The sequence below is a fragment of the Podarcis pityusensis genome (genome assembly GCF_964106645.2).
Source record: "Podarcis pityusensis genome assembly, chromosome: 6".
NCBI classification, from domain to species: domain Eukaryota; kingdom Metazoa; phylum Chordata; class Lepidosauria; order Squamata; family Lacertidae; genus Podarcis; species Podarcis pityusensis.
The window spans coordinates 1,768,467-1,781,646 of record NC_138030.1 but is presented as its reverse complement, the minus strand read 5'-3'; the positions used below and the strand labels follow the sequence as shown (position 1 = coordinate 1,781,646).

Genomic DNA, 13,180 nt, shown 5'->3' with positions numbered 1-13,180 from the left:
ATTAAATAAAACAATTGAAATCTAATTCATTGTTCAAACCCCCCGGGTGCAGGGATTTAAATAGGTAAACAAGTCTAGTAGTTGTCGGTGCAGAAATTTGACCTGATCTCTCCTCATCCCAAATTTTCTCAGATTAACCCATAGGACCGTGTAAAGTGCGTCTGTATCTGCATGATGGTAGCTCCATGACTTGATTTCTCATGCGGGATCGACGCTCTCCTATATGGACACCGACCGCTTATGGAGTCATTCCACGTCATTTCAACGAGGTCATGTCACCCTTAGTCTCGGATGTTGGTTAAATTTGGTGTAAACCCTTCCCTTATGGTTGAAAGAAACCCCCTTAAATCCCCCCCCCCATCGCAAATGGTTTTAATTTTATAGCACTTTGAAGTTTTGTTCAATCCATGTTGTCTGTCCCTCTTGAGACCTTCGGCACAAGATACCCTTGTGTACATTTTAATTTTTTTCTCAATAACCAATGATCAGATCTCTGAAATTTTACAGAGTGCAATAAAATGATGAGGATTTCAGGAAAAAATACACCAACACTCAAAAGATTTTATAAATGTCTAAAAAAAATTTATAAATGTACTTGTAGCCTAGTTTTTTGGGTGGAAAAACTAGGTTTAGAAAACCTGAATTTTCAGTGTGTGGGCATGATGGAACCAAAAGTTTTTGATTATTGCAAAGACATGTTCTTTCTCAACAAAGAATGCAATTTATTTATTTTTATTCCTTGTAATGAAAATTCTACTTTTTTTGAACATCATGGGGGGAAGGAATGGCTACTGGGTACAACTTTCCTACAACCCATAGCTGTAATAGAAAAAAATTAATGAAACAAAGTGGTTCATCTGAAAAATTAACATAATATGGGTTATAGGTTTCCCCCCCGACAGTGCAGACTTTTAGTTTGGGGGTATTTAAAATTCTGAAAATTACCTATTGTGAAATAATAATAAAAAATTGGTCAGAAACTTTAAATGCTGACAAATAAGGTAATAAAACATAGCAAGAAAAAGATTAAAGAATTTAAAATTATGCATTATGTTTTATGACTTGCAAAACAACATCAAACCTAGCATTACGTAAAGTACATTCAACAAACACACAAAACGTAACCGGCTGCGCATTCACATAAACAATGTTCTTCTGTATTTATCACAATATCAAATATTTCTCTTGCACATAATCAACACGTAAAGTACAACAAAGTAAACGGAAGTCCCAATAGATCAGTTCATTCATAGAGTCCAAATACTTGCTAGTTTCTGTTCCATGTATGTATTTGTATGTTCATAAAATCCAAATGGGAGCTTACTACAGTTCCACAGAATCTTGACAAGAATTTCCTGAATAATGCCTCCTGGGCTTCATCAGTTGTACATGTTCTAAATAATATAAATGAATATAATATTGTATTTCAACAGACTTTAACAAATAAGAATAATGTAAACAATTGCACCCTAGGTGTACATACCGTATGTAGTATATCAAGATAATGGAACTTATGACATGGTGGTTTCTGCAGTGAACAACAACTGTTGCAATGTAAGGTTATATAGACTGTTGAAAGCATATAAGGTATACCTGTTGCCGACTCAAAATGTGTTCAAGAGTCAACAGGCGTAGCCGTGGAGAAAAAGAAAGCAAAATTTATTGCTGAGCAATAAAGACCCAGTGGAATATTTTCCACAGCCTGGGTCCCGAGCCCCTAGGGCTTTGGGTTTATATACCTGATTACAAACAGCATTAAGCATTACATATTCATATACTGCAGCAAAATCAAACCAATGAGCGGGGACAAGAGCCCTTTTTATGCCCATGTAAAGAATACTGCTTTTCCCATATATGTGCATCATTGATGCCCTTTACCCTAATTTTCAGCAATAAAGAGGAAAAGAAACCTATTTGGCAGTTGAAGCCCGAGTAACCCCCCCCCCCATCTGTTATCAGGCTAGAACATTGTATTATATTATGTGGCAGACATTGCCTACCTGTTCCCCATCTCGACCTCCATCTCGTGAGCATGAGAAACAGTCTGGGGAATGTTCCCTATAGAAAAATGCCAACACATCAATTTTATTGTTTTCCTGCAAGCACAATAGCAGGGCAGAGAGAAATAGGGCAAAGGGAAACTCTGGATTCCTGAGATTTAGGCACTTCTACCCTTAATGAAGCCTTTGTGATTTAAGCATCATTAGGATACATGGTTCTATAGAAATCATAAAGGTAAAACTCTTCCAGGTGGCTTTGCCACAAGACAGGCGCAGTATTGATTTTAGTTATAGGTGACGGCAATCGACAACTGATGAAGCCCAAGAGGGCGAAACAAGGCATCCAGGATACAGATCCTCAGCATTCGCAGGAAGTTTGGGGAGGCTCCTCCGGTTGAAAGTGAGGGAGGGCTCTTTATCAGTGCTCCTTCTTCTTGCTTCACTTGTGCCTGTAGAATTGAGTGGTTTAAAGTTGTGGAAATTGCAAGTTCCAGGGACGTCTCTGAAATGGGTTTCGAGTGCACCACCACAGGATGCAAAGTACAAGAATCAGAAGTCCAGTGGTACCCCCGCACCTCATCTTGGATGAAGAATGAAAAGTTTTCACTGAAATCCAGTAGAACAACGGCAGTGTGTGATGGAAGGTTTTCTTTTAAATTTTTAAGGAAGGCAGACTGTGACTTTGCTATGAAAGAATGAGGAATCAAATGTTCTATTTTGTCTGTCAGATCATCAATGAACTCACCTAGTGTTGAAGTGGTTTTGATCAGGGGTCCCCAAACTAAGGCCCGCGGGCTGGATAAGGCCCGAGGGACTCGTTTATCTGGCCCATGGCAACCTCCGCTGCCACCGCCCGCTCTTACTGCCCACTTCCGGGTCGGAGGAGCACCGGAAATAGCTTGTGCGCATGCGTTATTTGCCAGACCCACAACTACCAGATCAGCGGTACCCTGACATTCTGGTTTCTCATCCATTTCCTAGCAGAGCGGTCTAACCCCTGCACCACACCGCCAGAAGAGGCCAGAAGAGGCAGCCAGGGTGGAAGAGCCGATTGAGGGTGCAGGGACTTTCTGAGGCCTGTAGCTGGAAAAGCAGAGATTGAGGTCTCTCGCTTTTTGCTAGATTTTGTTGAATGTTTTCTCCATAATATAAAGTAAAAATCATACTAATCTAAAAAAGAAAAAGATTCCAATTTCCTTTTCTACTTTCCCTTCTGCTAAGTCCTTCATCAAAATTAAATCTAGACCCTTAATCTACACAGTGGGATATTATTCCCACAGTTCAGATGTTGGGAGGGAACCAGAACAAGGGTTTGAGGAGCTATTTCAGCCCGTTTGCTCCCAAACCTTTTATTTATTTTATTGAATTATGTTTCATACAAACTATTAGAACAAAACTTAGTCATCAAACAGATTAAGTAAATAAAAGAATAAAAAATAAGGAAAAGTAAACATATAATATAGAAGAAAAAAGTATGAAAGTGAAAAGGAGAAAAAATATACATATACGTATATATAACTTTAATAACAGTAAATCATTCATTGTTAGACTAATATTTTACAATTCTTAAATTAAAACACAGAACTACATACAAAGCTACCTACAAAACAACAATTAAAGACTTCTGCCACAAAACAACTTGGACTCGTTGGCAGGATTTAAATAAACATTTACAAGTTTATTTACAGAGAACAAGAAATATAACAGGCGATAACAGAACTTTATGTATAAAAAGCAGAATGTAACTGTCAGGGAACTGCCATCGGAAGGAAGGGAAGTGAAAGGGCTCACACAGGTTGGGAGAGACTCAGCAGCTGAAGAGGGAACCAGTAGGGGGAGAGGAGCTGAGCTGAGGGAAAGGGAGCTGGAGGGATGGCTCAGAGACACTTCCAGCGAAAACAGTGGGGAGGTTTCAGGACCTCCTGTAGGGACACCCACTCCTCGCCGGAAACTGTCACGCAGAGAGTCCAGAAGACGTGTTTCCGTTAAGGAGCTTTTATGTTGGAAGCGATTCCGAAAGCAACCACTGTCGGAATCTGCCAGCGACTGACGGAGCCATGTTTAAGGGGCTCCGTTACAGACAGAGGTTTGCAAACTTGACCAAACTCTGAGGGACTAGGATTTTACACACAAGCAGCTCATCGTCCCATCACAGCATTCCGACAGTCTTCGTGAGCAGCTTGTGCAGGAGAAGGCATCATGAGCAACCCAGCCGGAACCGGAGAAGCAGGAGCTGGAGCGGGTCCAAGCCTGGAAGAAAGGTACCGGGTGTTGGAGGTCCAGCTAGCGCTGCAGACGGCGAGGCTTGAGGAGAGGAGGGCTCAGGATGCAGACAAAAAGGGGAAAGACACCCAGCTCGTCAGAAAGGTACCAGGATTGGTGCAGAAGTTTGGGGGGGAGCCCAAAGACTATCATGGCTTTCGGACAGAGATGCAATATGCCCTCAATCTGCAGTTTGATGAATTCCCTGACGAGGAATCACGAGTGGCTTTCGTGATTGGGCATCTTGAAAAGGGGGCGAGAGACTGGGTTAGACCCCTGATGGCAGCGAATAGTGACGTCCTAAAGGACACGATGAAGTTCTTTCGCGCCATGGATCTGATGTTTTCCAGCGATATTGAACAGGGAGTGGTCCGCAGACAGTTAATGGCTTGCAAACAGGGGAGCCGATCTGTCCGTGAGTACTGGACTGAGTTCACCATGTTGATCCATAAATTGGGGTGGGATCTATCGGCGGAACCCATTCAAATGCTCTTTGAAGAAGGGCTTTCTTCGGCTGTGAAAGACGAACTTTCCCGGGCGCCCAGGGCGGAGTCTATGGAACAGCTGACAAAAACAGCGCTGACCATAGGAGCGCGCCAGGAGGCGAGAGCATTGGAGAGGCGGGAAGGGAAGGGGGAACGTTGGAAGGAGTTCCGCATTCCAGACATTCCAGAGCCAACTTTCCCGCCGGCAGAGCCGATGGAAATCGGAACAGCGCGCGCGCGCGCAGTTTCAAAGCCCAGTGAGGGGGGAAAGAAGGAGGGAAAAGGCGCCCGGAAATGCTATCTCTGCCAACAGCCAGGTCACTTTGCCAGAGTCTGCCCCCAGAGGAAGGAATGGCAAGGGATGGTAGGAGCTGTGGAGGGAAGAGAGGAAGAAATACCGAAGCAAGTAAAAGCCAACGCCTGGCTGCCACCGTCGGGGCACAGCAGCCAGGCCAAAGAGCAGTGAAAGTGCCCACGCCAGAACCTCCTAAACCCGCCCTAGTGATAGAAGTGGCGCTAGAGCTGCCAAACGGACACCCTCTAAAGATAAAGGCGCTGTTGGACTCAGGCAGCTCCTGCAATTTCATGAGCAAAGAGTTTGCAGCTGAACACCAGATACAGACGATCCCTTTAAGCAACCCCCTGCAGGTGACCACGATCGATGGCAGGGAGCTGTTGGGAGGAGAAGTCAGCTTGCAGACCGTCCCAATGATAATGAAGGTGGCAAGGCACACCGAACTGATAGCGTTTAATGTGGCCACCTTAGGAGGAGCTCCCATTATATTGGGGATGAGCTGGCTAGCGTTACATGATCCGCTGGTGGGCTGGCATCAGAGAGTGGTTTCTTTTGGTTCAGCACATTGCTTAGAACACTGCAAAGAGGGAAAGGGTTTGGCAGGGGCCCAAGCCACCCTAGCAGGGACTGAAGTAACGGAGAACGTGAAGGTACCACGACAATACGCAGATCTCCGCGACGTCTTCAGCGAAAGGGAAGCTGACCAACTACCCCCGCATAGACCCTTTGACTGTCAAATCAATTTACTCCCTGGGGCACAGCTCCCTGTAGGCAAGCTGTACGCCATGTCAGACAGAGAGATGCAGGAGCTAAGAGAGTTCATTGACAAGAACCTGAAGAGAGGGTTCATCAGAGAGTCCAGGGCGGTGGGGGGCAGCCCAGTGTTTTTTGTGGATAAAAAAAACACGAACAAGCCGAGGCTTGTGTGTGACTTCAGGGCCTTAAATGCAGTGTCAGAACCAGTGGCTTTCCCTATGCCCAGGATTGACGACATTTTGACAAGGGTCAGGAAGGGAAAGATTTTTACTAAACTGGACCTAAGGGGGGCGTACAACCTGATACGAATAAGGAAGGGGGATGAATGGAAAACCACCATGTTCACCCCTTTGGGGGCATTTGAATATTTAGTTATGCCCTTCGGCCTACAAGGAGGCTCCGCGTGCTTTCAATCGTTTATGAACCACGTCCTGGGGCCTTTGCTTTACAAGAATTGTGTGGCCTTCTTAGACGACGTGTTGGTGTATTCTGAGAATGAGGAGCAGCATGTGAGAGACGTCAGAGAAGTGTTGAGCAGGCTGCAAGCCAACCAGCTGTGGGTGAAACTGGAGAAGTGTCAGTTTCATACCAAGGAGGTGGAATTCCTGGGGTATCGCCTGTCAGACAAGGGATTGGCCATGGATCCCGGCAAGGTCCAGGCGGTGCTGGAATGGAAAACACCCAAAACAAGGAAGGATGTGCAGAGGTTCCTAGGATTTGGGAACTTCTATCGTAAGTTCATCCGAAACTTTGCCCACCTGACGGCGCCCATTACGGACTGTCTCAGCAGTAAGAAGAAGTTCGTTTGGACTGAGGAGGCGGAGCGAGCATTTGAGGAACTAAAAAGGGCCTTCGCCTCGGAACAACAACTCCTGCATGTGGATTTACAAAAACCGATGAGAGTGGAAACTGACGCATCAGACAGAGCTATTGGGGCGGTGCTTCTGCAGCCAGGGAAGGAGGAGTCAGAGTGGAGACCGTGTGCCTTTTTTTCGCGAAAGCTGAACAAATCCGAGAGGAACTACACGGTGTATGACCGAGAACTACTAGCCATTCATGAGGCGTTCCGGAGATGGAGGCACCTGCTAATTGGCGCACAACATAAGGTGCAAGTGTGCACTGACCACAAGAACCTAGAGTATTGGAGGACGGCACGAGTGCTCAACCAACGGCAAGTGAGATGGGCCCAGGAGTTCTCCAAATTTAACTTTGAGATTTGTTACGTGCCAGGCCCAGAGAACATTAGGGCGGACGCTCTCTCACGCAAACCTGAATATTTGGAGGGGGAGGGAGCACCCGAAGAGAGACATGTCATTCCAGAGGACCGCTGGGTGTGTGGGGCGGCATTGGTGGGACAAAGAGAACTGGTAGAGGAAACAGAGAATGATGAATACGCCCAGAATAAGCTCAGAGGTCTTAGGGGTGAGGGAGAGGAACCAGGGGGTTTCGAGGAAAGAAATGGAGCTTTGTATTACAAAGGGGCACTGTATATCCCTGAAGGAGACTTAAGGGGGAGGGTACTCAAGCAGTTGCACGACAGCCCCACGGCGGGGCATTTTGGACAACACAAAACCATGTGGTTGGTCACCAGGGAATTTTGGTGGCCTAAGGTGAGGGAAGATGTACGGGAGTATGTAAGAGGGTGTGAGCAATGCCAGCGAGCCAAAGGGGAGAGGCGGGCACCGGCGGGGCTATTAGAACCCTTACCAACCCCAGAACGACCTTGGGAGGCAGTGTCGATAGATTTTATGACTGATCTGCCGAAGTCCAAGGGGAAAACAGCCATCATGGTGGTGGTAGACCTACTAACAAAGATGTGCCACTTTGTAGCCTGCTCGCATGCAGTCACGGCGGAAGAGACAGCGAAGTTATTTGTAGAACACATTTTTAGGTTGCACGGGTGCCATTGAGGGTGGTCTCAGACCGAGGAAAACAATTTACTTCCAGGTTCTGGAGGAAGCTCATGAGCTTACTGCAGGTGGAGGTCAACTTTTCGACTGCCCGGCACCCTGAAACCAACGGGCAGGCGGAAAGAGCAAACGGGGTCCTCCAGCAATACCTGAGGTGTTATGTCAATGACAGAGAGAATGACTGGGTAGAAAAGTTGGCGCTGGCGGAATTTGCCTACAACAATGCCGAGAATGTGTCCACAGGGATGAGCCCCTTCTTGGCTAATTATGGGTGTCATCCCAGGGCTTTCCCAGGGGGAGAAGGGGAGAGATGGGGTGTCCCGGCAGCCGAGCATTTTGTAGAAGAAATGGAAGCAATCCATCGTCAGCTCCAACTCAACTTAGAAAGGGCGAAGGAAGAATACAAGAGGCAGGCAGACAAGAACCGAAGGGAAGGTGAAACCATAAGGGTGGGAGATAGGGTGTGGCTGTCAACCCAAGGGTTGCCGTTCAAAGGAGGTTGTAAGAAATTAAGACCCAGGAGATTGGGTCCCTTTGAGGTCATTCAACAGGTCAACCCAGTGGCTTTCAGGCTCCGGTTACCCAACCACATGAAACTGCACCCAGTATTTCACAGGTCGTTACTGTCACCGTATGAGGGGGGACGAGAAGGGATGGCCACTCGGGGACCGGTCATAGAAGAAAGGGAATGCAGCAGCCATGTGGCAGAAATCCTCGACGCCAGATGGAAGGGGGATCAGGTGGAGTATTTGGTAGCGTGGGAAGGAGAACCGGAGTCAGAAAACACTTGGGTAATGGCAGAAGATATCAATGACGAGGTATTGATAGAAACGTTCCATCAAAGGTTCCCAAGGAAACCTCAGCCTGTGGAGAGGTTCCGGAGGGAATACTTTGGGACCACCGATGAGGAGGAGGAGTTGGAAGGATTCTCGGAATCGGAAGGGGAAGGGGAGATGGACTCTGAGGAGGAGGAGTACTTCGAGACCAGGAACCGCAACAGGTGGAGAGAAGTGTTCGGGACATCGGAAGATGAAGGAAGTTCATTCCGGGGTTTTGCCTCCTCACCGCCCGTAGAGGAGGGGGCGAGAGGGGATGAAGGGGGCCCTGGAGGGGAGGTGGATGTCAGGGAACTGCCATCGGAAGGAAGGGAAGTGAAAGGGCTCACACAGGTTGGGAGAGACTCAGCAGCTGAAGAGGCAACCAGTAGGGGGAGAGGAGCTGAGCTGAGGGAAAGGGAGCTGGAGGGATGGCTCAGAGACACTTCCAGCGAAAACAGTGGGGAGGTTTCAGGACCTCCTGTAGGGACACCCACTCCTCGCCGGAAACTGTCACGCAGAGAGTCCAGAAGACGTGTTTCCGTTAAGGAGCTTTTATGTTGGAAGCGATTCCGAAAGCAACCACTGTCGGAATCTGCCAGCGACTGACGGAGCCATGTTTAAGGGGCTCCGTTACAGACAGAGGTTTGCAAACTTGACCAAACTCTGAGGGACTAGGATTTTACACACAAGCAGCTCATCGTCCCATCACAGTAACATTTGGTGTAACAAACCAGAAATGGAAGTTGGGGCAAGTCAACAGGGAAAATGAATGCTAAGTGATGATATTGAATATTATGAGAAAAGAAAACCAATAATTTTTTTTTTTTAAGGCTTCCGCCAATACCACAGCAGTTCATTGTTCCTAGTAAAGATATTTTCCTGTATTTCAGTTGGTTCCTCATCTTGGTATCAGGACACTATTGCTTTTGCAGTGTCCCCCCCCCCCCCACTGCTGCCAGGGAAAAGCTCCAAAAAAGGCTGCAACGTGCCTAACCGAGCATGCTAAAATGCGGCCTAGCTTGGTGGAGGGACAAATCCCCCCCCCCCCGGCATAAGTAAAGAAGGCTGGTTACTTACCTCAGTCCAGCCGCCTGGACACGCTCCTGATCTTGATCCTGGAAGGGAGAACGGCAAAAGAGGCTTGAGCCCAGGAGTCAGCCTCCTTTCTTTTAGCCTTAGGCCCGCCCCCGGCCGGCCGTCCATTGTCCTCCCTGGCCGAGGGCGGGTCAAAGGCCAGCTCAGGCAGGTGGGTGGCACCCGCCCAGGTAAGCCTCGCTCGTTGCCGCAAACCCCGCCCACCTGTGGGGAAGGGAGGGCAGATATTGCTGTTTGAGTCTCTTCCTGTGATTTTTCCAAATCCGAAAGTTTAACTGTTTCAATCTCTGATACTCTTGTCTGTAAACCTGCAACTTCTGATTTAACCTCTTGGAGGTCTTTACGCAAAATTCCAAAATCCTTTTTAAATTCCTGGAGACAATTCGTATTAGCTCTGAGCTCTGTTGCAAGACTCTGCAAACCCTGCGTATTATCTTTCAAAAACTCCTGTATTTGCTCATGGAAAGCCTGGTCTTTAGAGTCTTTTCTTGTTTGTGCCTTTTCCCCCAGACTCATCCGCCATAACACCACTAGCAACTCAGATTTCCAAGGTCAGAGATACTTTTATTTCAAAACAGGAATAATAAGCTGGACGTCAGACAGCAACTCCAATTTGCAAGTCAAGGCAATTAAAATACAGTCCCAATTTTTCCAACCTGCCCTTATTTATTTTCCCCTTTCACTCCTCAAACAATTCAGATAGAGATTGCCAGTTTTTACTTTAAGGGTTAAAATGTCTCAGTTCAGACCTCTGCAGCAAATTCAAAGTAACCTAGTAGGAAACGAAAGTAACAAGCATTCTGTGCTGGTCCCGAGGGTTAACCGTGCGGCGAGGTCCGAGTCCAGTCCGAGGTCGAGGGTGCGGTATGGAGGCTGTCCGTCAAAGCTGAAGCTGGGTCCAAGGCAGGGAGTCGGGTGAGGTCGGAACTCTGGCAGAAGAGCAGGACAGGGTTCAGGCAGGAACTAGCAACCAACAATGTTGCTCCTGCAACTTGGGACTGGGGCTGGCTGGCTTTTATCTGCCCTGAGGCATAGGACGGCCCTGATCCTCAGGTGACTCGCCTCTCCTGGCCTGGAGGTGAGCACTCCTCCTGCCAGAACTTAGTTCTCTCTTCCCTGAGCCTGAGCTCAGGAGAGGCTGGAGGGTTACTGGACCCAGAGGGAACCTCAGCTTCCCCTGACGGGGCTGAGAGTGGAACACCTGCAGGCAATGGGTCCTCACTCAGCTGATGCCTGCACCTGAGGATCTAGCACAGGGAAGGACCCTTCAGGCTCAAGCCCCAAAACCCTGGTTCTGGAGGTGGGGACTCCTGTGCAGGTTGGGATTCCTCAGGTTCAGCCTCCGAGTCCGAATCCCAGGCCATCACACATTCCTTCTATTGTTACATCACAATGGCTGCTCGCCACTCTGACCGGGTCACCGCTTCCAAAGAGTCAAGCGGCTATTAAAGAGCCTTTTTAAGAGCTTTTGCAGGTATTTCAGTAATACTAAATTCTCTTCCCCCCTTCACCTGCTTTTGGGGGGTTTAATAGATTCAGTCTTTGGAAGTTTAAAAGTCTCTGAATCTTTTCGCTTGGCTTCGACAACGTGGCTGCTCTCCCATTCTCTCGGCAGGTAGGGACTGATTTCCGTTTTTAAATTCCCTTCTCCGTGTCCAGATTGTTCCAAATTTTAAACCAAATGTAAAAGGTACCCACGGTACAGTCCTTAAATGATTTTAGTGTTGGAAGAATTGACCGCTAATGCCTCAGTCTCGCAGCTTCGTACCATCAAAGGAAGCGTTCCATCCGTTGCGCCGCAGCTCCAACCCCCTCACTCTCGGTGCTCGAAACAGAGCTTGCCGGGGAGAGGGGAGCCCTCTTTTGACGCCCGCCGGATCCCACGTCCTCAAAATGCTTGATTTGAGGTTTTTCCTGGGGGTCCGCTACGCTGGAGCAGTTTTCCCCGCCTTCGATGTACCGAGGTCTCCGACAAAGAGACCCCCGACTGTAATGGCACGCGATCAACCGGAAGCTGAAGTTATTGTTATTCTCAAGGAATAATTTACTAATCTAGGTTTATCTTTGGAGCCCGTTTCTTAATTTGTTGTTGTTGTGGTTTAATACTGCTTTTTCCTTGGGAATTCCCCTTAGAAATGGTAGTTTTAATTTAAACAGGTTTCACACTAAATTACTCCTCACAGTCCAATCCTTTAATCCTTTGGTGGGTTGAGCACTTTATTAACTGAAGTTTTCCTTTCTTAATTTCCTTCTTAACCATTTGCTGGCAGGAGAAAAAAGTAAAAAGAAACACTTGTGGAACCAACTCTTCCGTCACAGAAAGCACAATGAGTAGACCAAAAGTCCTTGCCTCTTCTGCCACCCTATGGTAGAGGGATTCTGCAACCTCACGCAGAGGCTTGCTTTCCCTTTGCAAGTGAGATGATGCTGCTGCTGCTGCTGCTGCTGCTGCTGCAATTTCCTAGAGTGAACCCAAAGCCCTTGGCTCCAGGGGGAGCTCTGTCCTCCAGCTGCCTGCAGCCATACAGGCTTGAGCACACTCTCTCCTTACAGAGGGCTGTCGAAATCTCTTGGAAGTCAGTTGGGCAGGTCCAGTGACTGGGATACTCTCCACTGCCTAGTTTGAAAGGCTGGTTTGGTTCCTTAACTTGGCTCAGTGAATGTCTCTCCTTCCGAATGGAAATCAATATGGCATTTCTCACTTGTTGAAACAGAGCTGGTGCCCTACATCCCTTGCTGTGTATGGTTTGCACAGAACGATTCTTGCCAGCACCTCTTCCTTGCAGACTAGGGGATGGATTTTAGGTGTGCGGCAGCAACAAGAGACCCGTGCAATGGCTGGGTTAAAGGTTCAGGTCACGCTAGCAGGAAGGACATTGCGTGGCGAGTTCCCGCCCCCCACCAGGGTAAATAAAGACACAAGACACCATAATTTAAGGTAAATTGGGCGAATTAGGCCACAACTTTATTGAATTCAGGAATGAGAGGCATTGGCTTAGGCATTGGTCCTATCGACTATCCGGCTCCAGCCCATTTGCTGGAGACACGGGGAAGGGTTAACACTATATCGGGGGAGTCTCCTGCCGAGGCACGTCGACTAGGAGCTCCCCGGGTCACCGCTCTGGGGCGTGCCTTTGGCCCACACCTCCATAGGCTTCGGACAGGGCCACGCCCCCCGGAGTCCTTTAACGGACCACCCTTCGCTCACTGGGGGGAGGTGATGGCATTCCTCCCCCCCCATCCTCTTAACCCCTTCTTACCAATGCCTACCGCCACACGAGCAATCGCTCGCCGCCAATACTCTCATGCCTGAAACCAATCCCTTATCCCCTTTGCTATGTCGCACAGCCAAACATCATTTCCAGCATCCGAAAAATGCACACCATCAAACCGGTTGAGGGCCTCACAGTTGAAACGAATGCCCGGGTGTTCAATGACCTTCCCACCCAGGGCTGCCACTCTACGCACCACCACCCGATCCAAGGCTTTCCTCGCCCTATTCATGGCTATCGGGCACCTGCAATCCCTCCAGACCCGCCTCCATCAAAGAGGCCCAAAT

At 48.1% G+C, this 13,180-nt stretch overlaps 1 protein-coding gene across 2 annotated transcripts in view; it reads right to left on the bottom strand.

Moving 5' to 3' along the window:
- The window catches only part of LOC308480030 (uncharacterized protein), a 164,451-nt gene that overhangs the window by 32,676 nt on the left and 118,595 nt on the right, over nucleotides 1-13,180 (bottom strand). The gene's annotated exons all lie outside the window — the stretch shown is intronic.